The sequence below is a fragment of the Lissotriton helveticus genome, chromosome 1_1 (genome assembly GCF_964261635.1).
Source record: "Lissotriton helveticus chromosome 1_1, aLisHel1.1, whole genome shotgun sequence".
NCBI lineage: Eukaryota > Metazoa > Chordata > Amphibia > Caudata > Salamandridae > Lissotriton > Lissotriton helveticus.
Window position 1 is genome coordinate 942,986,997 of NC_136057.1, and position 22,736 is coordinate 943,009,732.

Below are 22,736 nucleotides of genomic sequence, written 5' to 3' on the forward strand. Positions count from 1 at the left end.
ACAATCCCTAGACAATGAATACTGTTGTACACATCATATAGCAGACAAGGGGTTAATGGTAATGGTTTATTGATGCCAAGCCATGTTACTTTGAAACTGAACTAAACAAACATTAAAAAGAAATTTAGGAAAATTAACAAGAAATAATTGGAAAAATTGAAAACAAATTGAAAATCTTAAACAATTTAAACAAATTGGAAAAATGAACACATAAAAATGGAAAAAAGAAATTAAAATAACGAAATAAATATGAATAAGTAAAAAAATTAAATTACCCTCAAGCACCTAATTATACATTTATTAAACTGCTTATCTCATTGATCAACCATCCATGCAAGCATATGGCAAAGGGGCACGCTGGCTAAACGCACAAAATGGCTGCCAAACACATGGCCAGGCCACAACAAGAATCAATAAGCCAAGGGGAACAAAGGGAATACATGCAGGCCTATGGCAAAAACACACTAAGTGCCTTCACAAAATGGCCACCAGCCACATGGCCAGGCCACCACAACAAGAAGCAATAAGCCAAGAGGAACAAAGGGAAGACATGGAAAAAGCACACTGACTGCCTTCACAAAATGGCCACCAGCTACATGGTCACATCACCAACAAGCAGGAGGACTGGAAAAAAAATGAACACATGCAGGCCTAAGGAGGACACAGACTTTACCAAATGGCCCCCACCACATTTCCCAGGGGATCCATTGCTGGCCTACTTGCAAACACACTCACATACTGACCAGACAAAGGAGGCATGCTTGCTAAACAACACATTTTTATGCAACAATGCCAAAAACCAAAACCCACAGGGCTAAACTGGTTTGCAAGTTACAACCACACAGATCCAACAAAGGAATTTAATAATTTAACACATGAAAAAAGTGAAATACCACAAAAAACGTATATTGTATTTTTATCCAAAGCCATCCATGGCCAAAAGGATATTTACCTTAAATAGACACCACAGAAACATTTGCCACATGGTAAATCAATTCAAATCAATATTGCAAATTCAATAAAAACATGTAGAACATTTAGTGAACCTATGCTCCATTTTTGCTGAATAAAATAAGAAATTGCATTCAAAACAACGATCAACAGGATAAACATAGGCATCACAAAGAAGACATGCAGGCCTATGGCAGAAGCACATTGGCTGCCCTTACAAAACGACTGCCAGCCACATGGCCAGGTCACAACAAGAAACTATAATAAGCCACAACGGGAAGACAATGCAGGCCTGTGGCAAAACACCCTGGCTGCCTTCACAAAATGGCTGCCAGCCACATGGCCAGGCCACCACAAAAAGCAATAAGCCTACAAACAGGAAGACAATGCAGGCCTATGGCTAAAGGACACAGGCTGCCTTCACAAAATGGCCTCCAGCCTTAAAAGCTGGAGGCCTGGAATACAATGAACACAAGCAGGCATATGGACACAGACTTTACAAAATGCCCCCTGGCCACATGGGGGGCCAAGGCAAATGCTGTGGCCAACTATTTCAACCACACTTACACACTGTCCAGACAAAGGAGGTAAGCTAAACAACACATCTCATGAAAAAAAGTGAAATATGACAAGAAAACACATTTTGTATTTCAATCCAATGCCATCCATGCCCTAAATGATGTTAATTCAAAAGACACCACAGAAACAGTTGTTTTTTTTATGCATCCATGAGTAGCACTGGGTCTACTGGCTGAAAAAGGCCTATTGGCAGACTACTGATTTCCATAGTGAATTAAATAAATATTAATCATCATCAAAGCTTTATTTCGATATATATAATATCATAAAAGCACATTTATATTTAAAAACACAGTTCATTAACAGTACATTTAAGAGAAATTACTTATAAAAACCTTTTATATTACAATAAATAATTAAAAATGCATTAAACTTTGACAGTTTTGTGAATATATAAGTATATAAAAAATAATTTTCAATCAATCAATCAATCATGGCATTTATATAGCGCACTACTCACCCGGAGGGTCTCAAGGCGCTGGGGGGGGGGGGTCCGCTACTGCTCGAACAGCCAGGTCTTGAGCTGCTTCCTGAAGGCGAGGTGGTCCTGGGTCAGGCGGAGGTGGGTCGGAAGGGAGTTCCAAGTCTTGGCAGCCAGGTAGGAGAAGGACCTTCCTCCTGTGGAGGCTCTTCGGATGCGGGGGATGGTGGCGAGGGCGTGGCTGGTCGATCGAAGCTGGCGTTTGGGAGCGTAGAAGTTGAGGCGGCTGTTGAGGTATCCTGGTCCTTGGTTGTGTAGGGCTTTGTGTGCGTGGGTGAGGAGCCGGAAGGTGATTCTCTTGTTGACCGGGAGCCAATGCAGGTCTCTCAGGTGTCCGGAGATGTGGCTGCGGCGGGGGATGTCCAGGATGAGTCGTGCTGAGGTGTTCTGGATCCGCTGGAGTCTTTTCTGGAGTTTGGCGGTGGTTCCAGCGTAGAGGGAGTTGCCGTAGTCCAGACGGCTGGTGACGAGGGCCTGGGTGACCGTCTTCCTGGTCTCGGTGGGGATCCATCGGAAGATCTTTCGTAGAATGCGCAGGATGTTGAAGCATGACGAGGAGACGGCGTTGATTGTCTGGTCATGGAGAGGGAGGAGTCCAGGATGAAGCCCAGGTTGCGTGCGTGGTCTGTTGGTTTGGGTGCGCTGCCCAGGGCGGGGGGCCACCAGGAGTCGTCCCAGGCGGAGGGTGAGGATCCCAGGATGAGGACTTCTGTCTTGTCTGAGTTCAGTTTCAGGCGGCTTTCCGACATCCATTTGGCTACGTCTGTCATCCCTTCGTGCAGGTTGCCTCTGCCGGTGGCGGGGTCGTTAGTGAGGGAGAGGATCAGCTGGGTGTCGTCGGTGTAGGAGATGATGTTCAGGTTGTGTTGGCGTGCGATGGCTGCGAGGGGGCTCATGTAGACGTTGAAGAGTGTTGGGCTGAGCGAGGAGCCTTGAGGGACGCCGCAGATGACTTCGGTGGCTTCCGATCTGAACGGGGGGAGGCGGACTCTCTGTGTCCTTCCGGCGAGGAAGGAGGTGATCCACTCCAGTGCCTTCTCCTGGATTCCGACGTTACTGAGGCGCTGTACTAGGGTACGGTGGCAGACAGTGTCGAAGGCCGCGGAGAGGTCCAGGAGGATGAGGGCCGCTGTTTCTCCATTGTCGAGTAGGGCTCGGATGTCGTCGGTGGCTGCGATCAGGGCGGTCTCGGTGCTGTGGTTGGACCGGAAGCCAGACTGCGAGAGGTCGAGGGATCCGTTCGTCTCGAGGAAGGCGGCCAGTTGCTTGTTGACGGTCTTCTCGATGACTTTGGCTGGAAACGGGAGCAGCGAGATGGGGCGGTAGTTCTTGAGGTCGGTTGGGTCTGCTGATGGTTTCTTGAGTAGAGCGCTGAGTTCGGCGTGCTTCCAGCTCTCCGGGAAGGTGGCGGTGTCGAAGGAGGTGTTGATGATGTCCCGCGGGTGGGGTGCGATGACAGCGTCGGCCTTGTTGAAGACGTGGTGAGGGCAGGGGTCTGTCGGAGATCCGGAGTGGATGGAGTTCATCGTGCGGATGGTGTCTTCGGTGCTGATCGGGGTCCAGGCGCGGAGGGTGGTGGTGGGGGGCGGTGGTTCGGTCGTGGCGTGCGTCGGTTGGGTGCTGAAGCTGTTGTGTATATCTGCGATTTTTTTGTGGAAGTAGGAGGCGAGGGAGTTGCAGAGGTCTTGCGAAGGGGTGATTTTGCTTGTACTTAATTCATCGAATAGCCTTCAGCCTGATCAGCCAAGCCCAACTAAGAAATTTGGCCACCCCACACACTTTGGTTGTGCTAGCATCAACCTTAAGTATTCTAAGTGCAACAGAGTGGTCCCTGGTTCCGAGCAACAGGCACACAGGTTTGAGCCATTTCTGTCTAGGTTTTGTATAGGCTGGGCATACAAAAAACACATGAGCAATGTTTTCAGTGACACCTTCACAGATTGGACAATCAGCAGGAGTTTGATGCGGTGGCTTCCACTTACTAGTACATTCTCGAAGAGGTAGAGTGCCCATCCTGAACTGAATAAAGAGGGATCTATCTCTGGGTTTCTTAATAAAGTTTAGATAGGGCTCGAGGTGAGGCTTAGGCTTGTGCTGACGGAATACCTCTGTCAGCCTACCTTGATTTGGGTCCCTCTGCTCTGGATCGTCGACCCATGCCCAATAGGCTCGCTTACTTTCAGCCTTGGATAGCGATGCCTCGGGCTCCCAAGCAGTTATAAGGCCTGTTGCCAGTAAAAGCTTCTTTATATTAGCTAACCAACAAATTTTGTGGGCTCCTTCAAGGTTCATGACCTCTCCAAGGCCATCGGCGTACCTTGAGAGCTCCGTGGTATGCCATAGCCGGGCCCAATATAGAAGAGGGCGCAGAGTGGCTAGGTCCTTGATGGAACGACAACCTAGATCACTCAAGAGTGGCTTGATAGGGGTACCCCTCGGGAGCGATACAAGCTCCCTAAAGAACTTGTTCTCTGCGATAACTAGGGCATCGACACAATCAAAGCCCCAAAGCTCTGCACCGTAGAGGGCACTGCCTACAGCTTTTGCAGCATAAATATCTAGGGCAGGAGCAATGGGCTTGGAAGTGGAGGCACAGTGTTCCCTCCCTAGTACTCCAACTACCCTCTTATGGTTAAGCGCCATTTTATTAATATGTGGCTGCCATTTGAATTTATCCGAAATTCTAATCCCCAAGTAGTCAAACTCTTTTACACGTTCCAGAGACACTCCGTCAAGAGACAAGGTAGATCTAGACGATCTACTCGGGTTAAAATAAAGAAGCTTGGTTTTAGATGTATTTATGGCAAGGCCCCTCAGCTTACAAAACAAACAGAAGTGGTCCATCAGCTTCTGCAATCCTGCGGGAGTTTTTGATACTAACAATGTATCGTCCACAAAGAGTAGCGCGGGGACTTTGTCACCCGCCAAGACCGGGGCGTCAGCATTAATTTCAAGCAGAAAAGAGACTACACCATTCACAAATAGCGTGAAAAGTGTGGGGGCCAGTACGCAACCCTGCGTACCCCTCTGTTCACAGGGATTTTATCCGTTTTTTGCTCCTGTGATCCCCACCTAATACGGGCATAGATTCCGTCATGCATACGAGCCAAGAGATTCAGGATGGGCGAGGGAATCCCCATTTCCTCCAGGACCAGCCATAGGCGGTCTCGGGGGACCAAGTCAAAGGTGGTCTTCAGGTCAATTAATGCCAAATAAAGACCGCCTTTGCCAATGGTGACCACCTTCCGGTGTAAGAGTACCAACCTAAATGCCTGGTCTATCATGCTTGTGCAAGCCCTAAAGCCCGCCTGAAAGGGTGATATAATGCTATTTTCATCCGCCCATAAGAGAATTCTCTCCAAGAGTACCCTGCCAACCAATTTCTGCCCAGCATCTATAAGACTTATTGGGCAGTAGTTGACAGGGTCCCCCCCGGGGCCCTTCTTGTATATAGGTATCACTTCGGCCCCCTTCCAAGAGTTCGGGACAGGAGACCCTTCCAACAAGGCATTCGTAAGAATTACAAAGTAGGTGGCCCAACCTTCGGTGTTAGCTTTGAAAAGGTCACCTGGTACACCATCTTGTCCCGGGGCCTTAGCGGGTACAATCTTGGTTAATGCGGCCAGCACCTCTTTCTTGTCTACTCTAGGAAATGGAGCCTGAGCAGAATCAATGGCCATGGCACCATGAGAGGGCCCTGAAATACCCGACTGTACAATTTCTTAAAATGCTCAAACCACTCCCTATCCGTTATATGGTTGGGGATTTGATCCGGCTCGCAGCCATTGGAACCTCTGACTAAAGCCCAAAATAGCTCACCATTTTTAGATTTGCTCGCAGCTCTAAGACTATCCCAATGTGATTCCTCCCACTCCCTCTTAGCTATTGTAATGGCTTGCCTATAATGTGATCTGGCCAGCTGAACAGCAACTGGATCGCTAGATTTAATAGCAAGAATCAGACTATTTTTTTTCATTCTGCAATTTCTATCAAACCACTTTTGCACTGGTTTGACATTCGTCGGGCTCTTTTTATTGGGAACTACGAACAGAGTACCAATCTGATCTACAGTATCAACATATATAGTTTCTGCTGCCGCAGACCCAGCCACGTCCTTACATGCTGCAGAAAGCCTTAAAGTCTGTTCACTAAGAATTTCTTCCAATGCACTTAATCTTTGCTCGTCCATAGTAAACTTTGGCCACTTGAGAAACCTATTACAATTGGATGGTACAAATGTCTTGGTTAATAATCTCAAGCTAGTGGAGGGGGTGTACTCCTTCCTCTGCCACACATCCACCATTTTGAGGGACAAGGGGTTATTGTCACTGTCTACTGATGGTATAATGACCATGTCCTCCACTAACTTCCATGCCCTCCTATCCACCATTATGTAGTCAATTCTACTTTCACACGAAACCCTGTTATATGTATTTGCCCCCGAGCATCAGAAGTAGTGCGCCCATTTAGAGCTCTTAGTCCTGATTCCAACATTAAAGCATTCAGTTGAATGACAACCGGTGACCATCTCTTCACAGGCATAAGCGACAGAGACGGAATGCCCCATCTGGCATCTTCCTCATAAACTCCAAGGATGTCATCTGCTGCCAGGGGCTCAAACGAACAATTTAGGTCCCCAGCGACCAGAACTAGGGAATCAGAAGGACACAACTGGAGCAAATCAGAGAGAACAGAAATGGTGGAGGATTTCGCCCCCCCCTTGAGTGCCTCTAGCATATACATTAAAAAATTCCCAGGTGATAATGCCAAATAAATATTGCAAATTGACTTTAAAAGCAAAACATGGAGAAACTGTAGTGAAGTGCACCCTGGAATCAGTTTCAGGTTTTCACCCCACATCAGCCAGGCTCGCTTGACTCCAGTGGTATAGAGAGCACGGGATCCATGTCTGGGCATACCCGTCCCATTCCGGGTGACAAATACAAAACTACAATTGATGGACAGAATGATTAATAAGCTAAGTATGGGGGAAATTTGCGAATTCGCGGTGCTCAAATTTGTGCATAAAAGAATTCGCGGTCCACAAAATCCGCAAATTTGTGGATTTTTTTATTTTTGCGTGTTCGCGGGGCGCTTTGCATGTTTGCAGGTTTTTTTTTCAGCGCGGCTACGGCGAAGTTACCCATGCGGTGCTACATGGGCATGGCCATCTTGTTTTCAGTATCCGCGTTGCGTATTTCCGTTTCCGGGCGCCAGTTGTTAGCTCGCGTTGTGTGCAGTCCGCAATTATGTGATCGTGTCTGTTTTTGCGTACTCCCGGGGGAGATATCGTGCAAACTTACCCACGCTGCCGCAATGGGTGCGGCCATCTTGTTTTTTATTCATTGCTATGGTTCTGGGCATGCTTTTTCAATCCTCCCCTAATCTTTGCAATCCTTTGTTTCTTTGAACTTTTTTTTACTCATTACCTATCTATTTAGTTTTGGACATCTATATTTTGTGTTTGTTTCTACTTTTGGTTACTTAAAACTACTTTTTTAACTCTTTTCTTTTATTTACTTTTTCCCTAATCTTTCTTTCCTATTTTATTTTCCTTTCCTGCCCAGGACCATGGCAAAGCGAGCCGGGAAGAACATGAAGGCAAAGGGTCCCACACCCCGTACCCGGCTCCCTTGCGGGCGCTTAAGGGGGAAGGCAGTAGTAGCCCGGGAGATCTTCTGCGCGGTGGAGGTGGCCGCCAGCTATGGGGGAAGGTGTGCCGGGCCATGTATCGGGAGTCTGGGGTCCGGTGCACCTACAACCAGGTGACGCACCGGTGGTCTGACATCCTGGACCGGGAGCAAGACCTGTTCGACCTGCTTGGAGTCGAGATCCCGGGCCTTGGTGAGTAGTAGTAGCTAGTATGTAATCACTACTTTGTTTTCTCCTTCTCTGTGTGATATTGCTATTTGTTTTTTCCGAAGAGCAAGAATGCAGCCGATTACATTGCAGGTAAATTATGTTTCAAAAGCTTCTGTGATTTCAGGTGCTTGCCTGCTCACTTGGGGTGTTACTATGCTTACTTGTTTTCAATGTTGTGCTCATTTGGCCTGAGTGATTATGTATGATTATGTATGAGTGAGTACTTTATAGAACTGCGTAATGCTAGACACTAAAGACTCAAGTCCAGTCCTTCTTTTGTACTCCTGCCAAGAGATAGTGGTGGTGGATTGATAGTTTGAGTATATTATGACTGGTTATTTAGTAGGAAACTTTTTAGTGGTCTGCAATCATGACGGACTGTGTCTGTCACTTCGCGTGCTGCAGAGTGCTGCCTGCCAGTCCTAGTAGAACCTTTTTGTAGTTGGTTTAGTGAGTTACATAACTTTCCAAGTAGACGGTCCGCGAATCAGGCAATACTAATATCCTAGTAGACCACATCAGATAGGTCAATAAATTTAGTGCAATTGTTGTCTATTTCCCCGAAATAATTTGTTATTGTTTTTTTGAAATGTTTGATTTGGTTGACAACAATCATCCATGTTTGTGTCTTTCTTTCATGTTGTACATCAGCTTCCCCCAGGGGCAAGAGGACAGAGGAGGAGGTAGCAGCGCCGGCGGAGCAGGAACAACAACAGGAAGGCCAGGATAGGTCCGAGGGCTCCTCTGCTGGCCCCAGTAAGTTTTCCTGTTAATGTTATTAATTATACTTCCCTATCTTTTACAGCACCTATTTATTCCAAACATTCCTCATAATTCTATTTTTTCCTAAATCGTCTTTGATCTTCTTGTAGACTGTTTCTAAATTCTTATCCTGCGGCTGCCTCTACTATGACTCTCTGTGGTACTACTAGATTATTATTAGTCTGTCTGTGTAGCTAACTAAGCTTGCACAGTTGGCAAAAGGTGTTAAACAAAACTCCTATTCTATTCAGCAATAGTTCCATGCACTGAGTGCAGTCCTCTGGGTTGTCCATAATGTCTATTGAAGTCTTCTAAATGTTTATGCTTTGACAATTCCCAACAATAAAACGTCAATGGCCACCAAGAATAAGATACTAGTTTACTTTTTGATTGGATAGGAGGACAATCCATACTACTACTGTTGCAGGGACTATTCTGCACAAACAGAACTATGGACAAGAAATAGGGCATTGGTTATAAATTATAATAGGCGCAGTTAGACTTTCCACATACCTCAGTCATAACAGTAGTTTAACCCCCAATCTCCTTACTTACTAGCTAGTGTATCAGAGTCATTATTTAGCTCCAGAATGCAGCAATGATCCCCAATGATTATACAACCCAGAACATAAGACTACGGAGTCAGAGTCCCGACCTCTCTGATCCACGGACTCATGCTTGCAAATTGCAAACCCTTTTGCTCACTCACTCATGACCAAAAACCACTTTATTAAAAGTAAAAACATTTATTAAAATCAACTTCATATGAGATAAACGGTGAAGGATTCAAAACTGAAAAGTGGCTGATTTCACATATTAATTGTAAGAGAGCCCTCACCTGTTTGTAACTTAAAGTCTTGGTGGGGATAAATCGTTGACGACTCCGTCCAATATGATATGATGATGATCTTGCTCTTAGAAGGGAAGCTTCTGTCTGTTATGAGAAAAATGGTGCGTGTTAAAAAGCAAGCATTCATCAGTTGTGCCAAAAAGTGTAGCATCACATGTTATGGCTAAGCATAAATAAAAAACACCCTTCCCTGAAGAAAGGCAAATTTAGTTTTTAGACTAGAGTCAAAAAATATTAAATTTGTTTATGTAGTACTAGTAACATTTTTTCATTCTTAGACAAAATAGGGAGTGGTGTATATGGCATCTAAAAATATTAAATGTATTTTCTAGGCGTAACATCGGCACAGCCAAGCACCAGTGCCGGGGCCAGCGCGGAGGTGGGCACTCCAGGGGCAGATGCAGTGCAACAGCCATCAGGAACTGCTGTGGGGGATGCCACGGGAGTGGTGGGCAGTGGTAAGCTATTATATTCCTTACTTATTGAGATTGCAGACTGCAGAGTGGGCTCTCTGCAGGGGTGTATATGTTGTACAGTACAAGTACACTTTACTGTTAAGAAGTCTTACAAATTTAGCAACTTGATCTCGCACTATGTCCCGTCGCGCCCCCTTCGCTCAGCAGAGCCTCACTTAGCTACGGTGCCTAGAATTAGGCTTTCCAGGACTGGAGGTCGGGCTTTTCGATATCTTGCGCCTAAGCTTTGGAATTCCCTTCCGGTTCACATCCGCGCTATTAACTGTTTGACATCCTTCAGAAAGGCTATTAAGACCTTTCTGTTCCCATCACCTTAGTCTCGTCCGGTAATTCCTTGGCTGGCCCATATTGTTATCGTCTCCTCATGTGACAGCGCCGGGACGCCCCTTAGCTGGGGCAGCTGTGCGCTAAATAAAACGGTTAACATAACATAACATAACATTTAGAACTTAGGGCCCGATGTAGGACACCAAATACCGGTCGGTAACGGCCAATTTCGGCCGTTACCGACCAGTATTTGGCTTTTAAAATGTAGGGGGCCTTAAATTTACCGATTCTGTAAATTTACTGATTCGGTAAAATACGGAATCGGTAAATTTACCGAATCGGTAAATCTAGATGTAGGTGGCACTGAAAACAGTGCCACAGGCCCTTAAGAATTCGTTATTAACCATGAAATACTATTTCAGGGTAAATAACGAATTCCTGTATACATGCACATCTGTGCATGTACACCTGTGCCATGTGACACACATACACAGGGCATAGGGCATGTATGTGTGCCACATGGCACACAAGCCAGAATCAGGGGTGCAACAGGGTGTCAAAGTGACACCCTGTCCCCCTTGACAATTCGGTAATTTTACCGAATCGGTATATACCGATTCGGTAATTGACATTGATTATTATGGGCCTCAAGGCCCATAGGAATCAATGGCAATTACCGAAACGGTAAATACTGATTCGGTAATTACCGAATCATACCGATTCGGTAAAAATTACAGATTTTTTAACCTAAATCTCATTTACTGAATCTAGAATACCTAATCGGTAAAATTCAGTAGTCTAGAGTCGGTAAATGAGATTTACCTACATCGGGCCCTAAGTTTTTGTCAACCAGGTAGAAGACATTCACCCTTGAATTCTCATTAGCAATAGCATTAGCGGCGGGGTTGACGAGTAAGTGGAACCAATGGCCTCCTCTAAATTTGACTTCAACTCAGTTGTGAAAGTTTAATCGAGAAGCCAAGTCAGATCAGAGATGAACTTGATGGATGGGTTGAACAAAAAGGGAAAGAAGGGTGTAAGGAAGGACGAGCGAGTTAAAAGTAATGACTGGCAAAGAATGATACGTGTTTTTGAATGCTGCCCGAGGTGGCTGGGAATATGATGCATGGCCGGTTGAAGCCTGAAGCAAGGATTGGTTGAAAGGAGAAAGGAAAGAGGACTGCCTGGGTGGGTGAAACAGAAAGTGTATGTGTGCACATTATATCCTTTGGTTCAAATGCAAGTCAAGCACGGATGCATGGCTGGTGGTTTCCAAAATAAAATGGTTGTTTTTCCGTGAGAAAAAGTAAGGTTTGTCCAGTTGAGACATTAAGAAGAATGATTGACATTTACTTTGAATGGATGGATGCCTGGATCATGGTACTATCTTCCTCATATATAGCATAGGTCTATTTAGACAGAGTAGACGGTCACTGGATGAAGTAAGTGTTACTTTGAAGAGCATGTAACACCGCACGTCTGTGCCAGAGTAGCAAAGCCGAGGAAAAGAAGTTGTAATTTTTCAGAATACTACCATGACTAGTAACAGTAGTTTGCAAGCACAGCATATATTCGGCGTATCGGGGACCACTCACTACCTCTGTTAATAATTTTATTACAACTCTGTCATTCATGTGTGGCCTATCGGTGTTCACTTAATATAAAACAAAGCACCTAACATACATTACAAAATATACACCCCATATGTAAGCAAATATCCTGCGAAGAGATAGATGATCATATTGTTTATTTTCTTCATTTTTCTTTTCTAGTAGTCAGGGGCCGTGCAGGTTGAATATTAAATTAATGAAGCAGTAGCTCTTGTAACAGAGTATGGCCAATGCCACCAGTAATAGAAAAGTAAGAGCTTCACCACCTGCATGTACTGGACTGGTACAGTAACGCAAGTCTGTGTCATCATGGCTTGCGTCTGTTTTTCTCAGGTGCAAGTTGACTGCATGGCATTATGCCGGCTTCCACAAGTTTCCGTACCAATTTCCCTAAACAAGAGAGAAGAAGAAGACTGGTGCACTGTCTGAGTCTAATGTAGTGAGTCCATATAGTGCTAGTAGAATTCCTGAAACTCCCACTAATGTTAGAGCAGAGGCTGACAAAGTGGGAGGTTAGATAGATACAGGCCACAAATGTTATGTACTGTGCTTGCAAGTTGCTAGTGCTACTGTGAGACAAGTTGCAACTTTCTCCTGAATTATTTTGTGTTAATCTTAAAGAGCATTGGTTTCAGTATGTTTTTCTTTCTTCATATAGATGCTCCTTCCAAACTAACACGGAAGGAACTGGCTAGACGGGCCAGGCAACGGAAGCTGGAGGCGATTGTCACAGAATATCGGCAGCTGGTGGCCCAGGAGGAGGAAGACACGCAGTCTCAGTCGACATCAATAACATCCACGACAGCCGCATCCTCCTCCGCTCACCCTGGGTCATCCAGTCAACGCAAGCATTCAGCAAGATGGAGCCATGGTCCCGCAGCCACCCGCCACCGCCAAGCAGCAAAAAAATCAGCTGCCCCCCACAGCAGGTACAAGGCTTGTCTGCACTGCTTGACCCTCAGGGTGTCCAACCTTGAGCAGGAGGTTGAGAGGCTGAAAACCCTGCTCAAGGACCTCCGCAGGGAGCATCGTGACCACCTGGCCAAAGGACACCACCGGCGGCAGTTGAGGAGAAGAGACTGTCCCTTGCCCCTTTTTTAAAGACTTTTGGGGGGGTTGGAATTGGGAGTTGGGGTTTTTGGACTTTGAGGACTTTGATTTCATGGACATTCATTGGGGTTAGGGAGGGGGGTGGGTCGGGTTTTCTTGTGGGATAGTTTATTTTTGTTAGGGCTAAAAAAATTATTTCTTTTCAACTTAAACATAGCATATGTGTTTTTTTTACTGTTTTGTGGGAGAGGCGGGTGGATTAACACGTACGTTTGTTTTCCTGAAACTTAACTGGCGGGTTGATTCAAATTGTCTAAACGCCCAAATTTGTACAAAAGTTCCACTGACAGACTTAGTGAATTCAATTGTCCTACTACTTTACTAGTACTACCGTCAGTCTCTCCTATCTCCTCCTACTCCATTATTCTTTCTCCCCCAAACGCTTATCTTACCTGTGATTCGTGTTTGAGAATAGGGCTAGGCACAGGGTTGGCTGCATGGTAAATGGCAATTAAGGTTGCCAATTCTGGGCGGATGAAATGGCATCGTTGTGGTGGTAGTAGTAGTGGTGGTACACAGTAGTAGTAGCAGCATATGAAAAAAAAGGAAATGAAACATTGAGTGGCCTGAGCGGAGCATTAGAACAGTATGATAAATAGTACAGTACACAAGAACAGTACCATAATGTAGCCTAAGCAATGCTAAAGTATTCAAATTATAACTACTAGTTGCGTGGAGTTTGGCTTTGGCTACTTCAAGAAATAGTACTGCAGGGGAAGGACACAGCAGCGTAATCATTCGCCACGTGTAGGAGGAGGATGTTCTTGATCAATCCACTTGATGGCGCACATGAAACTCAGATTTGATTTGCAAATAGTCATGGGTCTGTGTCAAGGTGAATAAGAATATATCCTCGGATTCCTTCACCAGCCTTTAAATAATGGATTTTCTGTTGCTTTGACCTTATACTCCCCAGCAAGTGTGTGTCATTTAGTCACACCTCAATAAAAACCACACAGCCTGGGGGAAGAGAGTTAGGGTTTGAAAATTGGATGGGAATGGGGGTTTTTGGGGAAGTTTTGTGGAGAGAGGAAAAAAAACACAGCATGGACAAACAACAAATGAAGAAAAACAATTCTTTGGATATGAAGATATCCATAACATGTTTAAGGGACATGAAGGAAGTGCATGCATAAAGTTGTTTACTAAATGGATGGTTTGGTTACTGAAAAGTAGTACTTACTACAACTTACTAAGTAGTACTAAACAATTAGACAGTACAGGGCTGCTGTAATTACGCAATTTCACTTGCCTATCTGCCCTCAGAGAGAATAAACACTTAGTACTACATTACATTAGTTTTAAAAATAGCAAAGAAAGTTATGAAATAGCTGTAGGGATGAATTTGAAGCAGAGAGCAAACGCAGAGAGTCGCACTCATAGAAGTTCACAACAATAAGTTATTTAAAAGATAAGGAGAAGTGAAGAGGATACTGTAACTGTATGTTGTTGTCCTGTTCAATTTGGGAAGTTGCATGCATCCAGCCATTCCTCTTATTCATGGTACTCCTCCATTCCATCTGACGCTCCGTCGATCAATCTTGGTGACCAGACACACTGCCCACTGCCTGCCTGGCGGATGCGGAATTGCGGATTGCTAATGGTAAACCTGAGTTAATGTTTTTCCCATGGCACAAGGTAAAAGCCGGCCTGTAATTGTTGATGGAAAAACAGGAAGGGATATTAAAACACCACTGAGAAAAAATATAAGGTACGGTGTGTAGTGCAAAAATAACACTTTCAGAGGCGACAGTATTACATACAAGCATCATTTCTAAAGTGCGTACTCTGAGTCTCCTTTTCAAGGGTAGTAATTAGCACACAGCAGGCCAGGGCCATGCAGACGGTCAAGGCAGGCACCACTGAGTGAACCAACCTGATGATGTAGCATACCTCTTTCACACAGACAGACAAAGCATATCTAATTTTATGCAGCAAGCCACATAGCCGCAATTTAACATGAACTGCTCTCTGGTCTCTGGCATAACACTACACTGGCTCGACCACTCCCATACCACGACTAGTCAGACATGTAGGTCTGCTGTGGTTGTTGTTGACTTGTTTACCTGTTTGCCACTCACGAAACAGCCATAGTTCTTCCGCAAACCGACAATGCTGATGATCCATCCATCCCAGTGAGTTACTGTATAAAGAATAAAGATATTATGTAACTTTGATCATCAAGACTCATCATCATCATGGTATATATTATTGGCAAACTCAATGTTGTCTACACACAGTGAGTCCAAGGACATTTTCCATATTGAAAAATGCAATGTAGCGGATGTTACTTAGGTGCACCTCCCACTGGATAATGTGGTGTTTTTTGAGATGACCTCTCTGGCCTCCGGTACCATAGTTGGTACCAAGCTTACCCCGACTAACTACTTGTTTACAAATTGAACAAATGACTAGGTTTTCCTCCTTTTTGCTAATACTAATCAAGTCCCAAACTGGGGAGTTGAGATTTCTGGGGGTGATGGAGGTGCTACTTTCAATGCCAGATGAAGTGGAGGATGGGCGTGGCGGAATTTGACTCTGTTGTGCACTTACAGCACCACTACTGAGGTTCTTTAATTGTGACTCCATTTTACATTCAACTCCATATTGTGTTGCCTTTAGACAGGCTGCATGATTCACGAAGTGTCTCTGCCCTTTGGACTGCAATGTGTTGAAAACCCCCTCTGTCCTTCCTTTGAAACCAATCTCAGACACCAGCTGGCCTAAATAATTCTTGTCTGGACTACCTAATCCCTGTATCAACTATCTGTTAGCCTTTAGTATTCTTCTCTTGTCGTATATTATCGTTTGGCCTTCGCTATTCTCTCCCTGTGTTTTCCTATTACACAACCTTTCTTTTGAAACATACAGACATGTCCTGCCATTACTGATTGACCTATAGGTGGTGTAATTGATTGACTTATCGGGTTGAGCAAAAGCACGACTCAAGGGGGATGTTCTGGTTACATGATGCCTTGTTTTGAATGTTTTCCTATTCACTAATATTTGGCAGATACTGTATGCCCATATTAGGTATTTTGCATGCTTGCAAAAGCTGGGACTGCCCCTTACATTTATGCTGAGTTTGTAACCCTAAGCATATATAAGGCCTCTGTTTTCTGTACTCCTCAGACTGCCTCATTCAGTTGCTAAGGCTTCTGTGTGACGTAGTCTCACTTATTTGAGTTTAATAAAGATGTCTTTTCATATTTCAGCTTCTGTGCCAACTTCTTTGCTATCAAGTATTAGTGAGACCCCTGAGAATGAAGTTTGATTTCTTCAATCGGCGCGTCAACGTGGGCTTCATCAGAGAAGTGGCTATCTGAGGGAGTGATCTTGTAAGGAGACTGAAATCTACTGAGGAGGACAGGACGGGACTCTACTAAGGAGGTACTCTGTGCACAGGGATTCTGGGGATTCTTTGTCTCTGCAGCCCAGTATATTTCTGATCTTCCTGATTTTGATCCTCCACATGATGTCACTCCTGACTGAGAACCTTTTTGGCGTGAGTATTCTAAAAAAGACCGTTAGGTCACTCAGAACTTGGCAGTTAGAAATTGGACAACCTTTTAATTGTTAAGAGTAAGGTAGTTTAGTAACGCTTACTGTAGCTTTGGAATTTTGGAATTTGTGTTGGCCAACTTTAGATATGTATGGATTTAATATGCAAATTGCAATTTGTGTAGGCAGGTAATGAGGAGATTTTTCTCTATCTGGTTTTGTTGAACGGTGAACGTACGAAAAGTACATTAAGCACTACTTTGATTATAATACTTGCATATTCTGCAGTATTTTGGCATGCCTGTTTCAAGCTGACATGGAAGAATGTGTTGTTTTTTTTTCTTTTTGAAAGGTACCATAGTGTGATGTGAAGTAAATTAGCCGGTTCCCCTAGAAGGAATATCTAAATAGGTTTAGGTTTAAAAACATATTTCTTCCTTGGTGATTCTGTATCCCCAGGGAATTAAAATATGACAAAAATACAAACAAGGATCCTTTGTTCTGTGCAATTTTTTTGAATGAAGATATGCAGAACGATTTTTGGTGTTCTGCCAGCTAAAGCTAGTGAATTGAGCGTATTTTTGCTTCTTGGATATACATCAGTCTGTTGGGCTGTTTTTGCAGTCTTTTGGAACACTATTGAGAAGCGCTTCTTGTAAATATGACTAACAACTAGTATTTTGGTTTAAGTACAGTCTGTGGGCTGTCCTTTGTTTCTGTCCTGAGTATTGATTTGTGGGTTAAATGTGTGTTTAAATGTCTATGTGGTTTTCCCATTAGTGCAACTTCTGTAAGTGAATAGCGATGGCGCTATTCACGAAATAAATGGCTAAAGCGCGCCGTATTGTGTGTCCGGAGTGTTTGACCCCTTTCTGTTTATGTCTGAAATGAGCTCAATGTGTGGTTGTGGTTTTTCTTGATGTTTTCAGTTTATTAAGCAAAATGTCTAAATGCTTAATAACTAAAAATAAAAATTCACATTCACTAGGAATAAAAAGGTCTCAAAAACAAATTGTGTGTTTTGTAGAAAAATAAACTTTTAGCATGTTTTACTTACATACATTGTATTAGATATCAACAGGCAAACACTTCAGCTGCTGTAAATTTTTGCTGAACTCAAACGTATATTATAGAACACGCATTGATATGTCTTAGTTTAAAAAAGACTGCCACCGTGCTCATGTTACAATACTGAGAGGAGATCTTTTATTGCCGCTGAGCAAATAGCTGTTGTCTTTGTAGGTCACAGAATAGACAGGAATATTTGCTCAAGCCAGGACTTTGCCCTCAGTTAAACACGGGTGAATCTTTGCATTTCAGAATGTTGTTTTCAAAAGGTTCCAAAATTAAGGTTCATTACTTTTGTATTACAGGAAGACATTTCAATTAAAGGTTTTCCTCTCTTTAAGCATTTTTGTACGCATATTCTTGGTTCTGTTGCTAAATAAAAATTGTCCTTTTTAGAAAGAAACAATGTGGCACCAAATTTTGTCATGTTTCAAGTTAGGCTTCTGTGCTTAGGCTTATAAATGAATGCGTCTAAAAATGATAGGCAAGGGGTGCAGCTTGCTTTTATATGTGGTATTATCAAACATGATTGGGTTTATTATAAATAATTATTAATTATGAAAAATTATTATTAAAAATAAGTACTACAAAATTCGTGTTTTACTATTCATGAAGCTTAATACTCATACTGTGACCTCCTAGCATTATAATTTAATTTAAGTTGTGTTGTCCTGCATAATGAGGACATTAGCATATAGAATTTCCCTTGGCGCAGGCATAAAAAACTCATTTTTCTAAGGATTTACATGAGATATGTCTAATGTCCAATCTCTTCAATTTGTAAAGAACATTCTGAGGATGATTTGGGTAAAATAGACTATTCAAACAGCATTCTTGCCAATTACAATAACTTTAAAGTGTCTTAGGCTTCAGTAAATGCATACATTTAGGTATAATACAAATTTACAGGTTGTTCCCATTTGGGTTTGCTTTTTAATGGCTCAGTGAGCCAATGTGCCCGGTGCAGAAGTTTGAGTTTAATATCAGGGTGGAAGGTGTTAACTCTAGCTGGACCTACTGAGTCGTTCATCCATTTAAGGTTGATGAAATTAGTACCATTGCAACAAGCATTTGTTCTAAAAACTGGTATGTGTGTTATTAGGTTCTGTGAATTATTCACAGTAAATGTTGTTTAATAATCTGAGAATGGAGATAATTTTTTAGCGCCTAAAAATGAGAAATTATTTTTTAAAATAGAGTGAATTTTTGCAGGTTAGGAGGAATTAGGAAGGCCTTTTGTCTTTGACAGCTTCAGAGTGAGCAGAAGCTGGGGGCTAGGAGAGTTGCAGAGGCTGGCTCAAGTCGCGCTGAGGTGCTATCTTTAGTTTCCCTGTAAACAATGGAAGGAGGCTGTCATGTCGACATCTGTGATCTTGTAAATTAGGGCCTTGTCTCTGTGAAATGCAGAATGACCTTGCTAAACGGGCCTCTAAAAGGCGGATTTCCGTTTTTTCCATAAGAACATCAATAAATTAAAGAACTTAATTCCAAAGGGAAAATATAAAAAAAGGGTTTCTTTGAAAGTCCCAACATCATGCTAAATGCTCTGCAGAAACGATACATTTGTATCTCTGCTCTGAAAAAATAATGTCTGCTAGTTGCTTTTATTTGACAGAAAATGCAGTATTGCATTAAGTCTTAGACAGAAAATAAGACAAAGCCCTTTACTAAAATTTTGAAAGCTACATGCCTAAGTGAGAACGATTTGCCAATTAAGAACAATTTTTCACAGTGGAAATTGTGGCGCAAAACTAACATGGAGTGTCAGTGAAACAATTTTACTTTTAGAAAGTTAAAATTAAGGTGGCTTAAAGTTGCAAGCTGACTGACAAGATGGTAACAGTTAAGTAATGGAAATGTATTTTTGTGTTTGTTAATGTGTATCATGTTTTGTCTTCTGATTAAAGTTATCATTTATATTTGTTTGTTATGAAAAATGTCTCTCTTTTGTGTGTTGTGTATTTTTTTGCTTCTGCCCACAGATCATTCATGGATTGTTCTGGGTGATTTTAAGGCTGACAAGACATGTGAGTTTGGTTGGTTGAAACGAGATGTGTTTTTGCGTAACTCCTTTGGAAAGAAATGTTCATGTGTTTTTCATGTTTGTGTATTTGGTCCTATCATGAATTGTTCTTGCTGGTCCTGTATGTCAGAAGTGACACAGTAGATTTTATTGACAGCCGATCACCACTAACTGGTGACCAGCTGTCAAAAGGAGGGTGAGGAAAGTAAATGAGGAAAGTAAAAGAAAGTGTAATTTTGATTTTAAGCATGACAATTTAAGCAGGCCTGAATATTGGGTTTTCGGCTGCATGTTCACAGTGCATAAAGTACATGACATGAAGTGTGTGCGTCACCGCTCATTTACATATGCTATTGTTTTGTCTATGCTTTTTGTGCTTGATATACAGCAAGTATATCTGTTGGCTTGACATGTGCGTTTTTTTATGCATGTTTTTGTTTTATGTTGTTGCTTCTGATACTATTACAAATTCCCCTAGGGATTTTTCATGATGATGCATATCGCTGCACAACAGTTGGGTGGATTTGCTCCGATACTAAATTTCACAGATATGATATTTTCATGCTGTGAACAAGACAGACAACACTTCACCAGTGTATGTCAAATTTGGCTATAGTAGTATTGAAGAAAAATAAAAGAGATATACAGGATCAAAGTGTGTCACCTGCAGTTAGTCACGTTACTGCCCCCTTCCCTTAAGGAACAGGCACCCCTAGATTTATGTATCCTGATTTGACGTAAGGATAAATTATAGATCTGTGACTCTTGTACATGGTGACCTAATTTCTATATTACATTAGTCAGTTTTGTTCTGCTTCCTAAGTAGTGTATGGCTTTGTACCATAAAGGAAACAAGGTTTCATTTTTCCCTGAAGAAGGAACTGGAACATTAGCTGAGGTTACCGTATATGGTTTAGCGGCCAGCGGTAGAGCTTCTCCCCTGACCGATGTCGCATCGTGCCTAGTTATTGGGGATTTTAGCTGTGTCCTAGTTCCATTTCCCTTTTCCATATTCCTTCCACCAGTCAGCCCTTTTATTATTATTGGTGTATTGTTAAGGTTCACACTTCCAGACTGCAGTAATGTACCAGAGACCCCCATATTATGTATAATTCCCTTTTGTATGACCAGACTGGTTTTTAAGAATTTTCTTTAGGCCTACTTCGATGTTTTCCAGTCTGACCGTCAGGGTAGTGATGGACTGGTTAACTGACTCAATACTATAGTAAGACAAGTTTTCCACCTCAATAGGAGATACCTTACATTTTTTTTTTGAACATGACAAATTTTCAATGACTATTTTAATTTGGATTTTTCCCCTTTTGTTCCTGCTTCTTTAATTTTTGGTGGGATCAGATGTGTTCTAAATCATGGAAATACCAGGACTCTCTAGTTCTTGTCTTTTGTTTCCACATTTTGATCATTAGCCTGTGTATTGCATAGTGCACCTGATGCACAGTTATTAAAAGGGAGGTATCTACATGTCCCTGATAATCTGTATTATGCGATTTTTCTTTTGAGATGTTCTAGATAAGGAATTTAGGAACACCTAGACCTAATCATTGAGGAAAAAATGTTTACCCCATTAGACGATGTCACCATGTATGAGGACATCCATTCAGATGGAATTCCCATGTCGCTATCTACCCTTAGATGGTAGAGGTTATGCTCTCACATGGAAACCAAATTGAAGAGGATAGAGGCACTGTTTTGCCTACTGCCTTTGTCTTTGTATTGCCATGGCGTATGGCCACTCCTTTGAAGATTGCAGGCCACCTGCTTGCAGTCCCCTTGTTATACAATTAACTGTTTTTGTACTAAATTGAAGGAAACTAACAACTGTGTCCCATTTCCTACGTCACTAAGTTCTGCGGGATTAGTTCATAATAACCTGCAGGACATTGATTTTAAGCATAATTTCCATGAGTGACAGCTATAGATGAAAGGCAGACATCTTGGCCCTACAGTCCCAGCACCCAGAAAGCAGCAAGGCTGGACAGCGATCGCCAGCGTGCCATCAATGGTATCTCCAAAGCATCGAACATGCGCCATCAGTCGGCATTGGACATCACAGAATCTGAGTTTCAGTGCAAAAGAGCAAAAGAGAAGGATCCCTGTTGTTTTGAGGTTTCAGTTTTTCACCTGTCATGTGCTGGTAACCTCTGACAGTGTGCAGTCCCTTGAGCCCCTTGGCCTGAGTTTTGGCCACACATACTCCCTTTTCTTTGCTCCAATGGAAGGGCAGTGCACCGGAGGATCCAAGATTGGCAAAAGGCACTACATTGTGGTACCCATGGTGAAAAGAAAATTAAATGAAAGAGCAGCCCGAGCATCCTCTGACACTGAATAGCGAGTGTTGGAGCCTGAAAGTGTTACTGAGTGTGAAAATCTGTTGCTCTTTCCCATTTAATAGTACTTGGGTCTGCATGAGATTGATCTGTGCCCATGACCAACGAAGAGCACAATATCTGTAGTGTCTGCCACAGAGGAGAGACACTGGTGCAATGCATTGAGACATTGAGACTTTCAAGTGAGCTGTGATTGTTTGCCAGGAGGGCACTCCAACCGATACTGAGAAGCACTATTTTCATGAAAGGCCTGAATCAAGAGGCCCAATTCGGAAGAAAACAACAGAAGCAGATTTGATGGACAATAGAAGCCTGCCAGAGAGGCTTAGACGGACTTTGGGTATAGTTATGGTTGCACAAGCAGTTACCGTGCGATTGCATAGAATGGGTGTTAGGAGACTGATTCTTATTGTTTTACTGGCATTGTCAATAGTCACTGAAATACATAGGAGCCCTGAAAATGTTTGCTAAATAATTTTAGGATTTGCTTTTGCCTAGGGTGGGGAAAAAATGATAATCCTGTTTGTAATAGTGGTCATTACTTTCTTAATGTTGATTATGACCCGATGCTTTGTTCATTTTGTATTCCTGCTGATAGCTTACATATACCTACCTAAATGAAATGAGTAGAATGCTCGCCTTGCAATGAATTAGGATTTGCCTGTGTAATGGCAAAAGGAAGGACTGAGGTTCTTTAATTTTGACTCCATTTTACATTCAACTCCATTTTGTGTTGCCTTTACACAGGCTGCATGATTCACGAAGTGTCTCTGCCCTTTGGACTGCAACGTGTTGAAAACCCCCTCTGTCCTTGTTTTGAAACCCCAATCTCAGACACCAGCTGGACT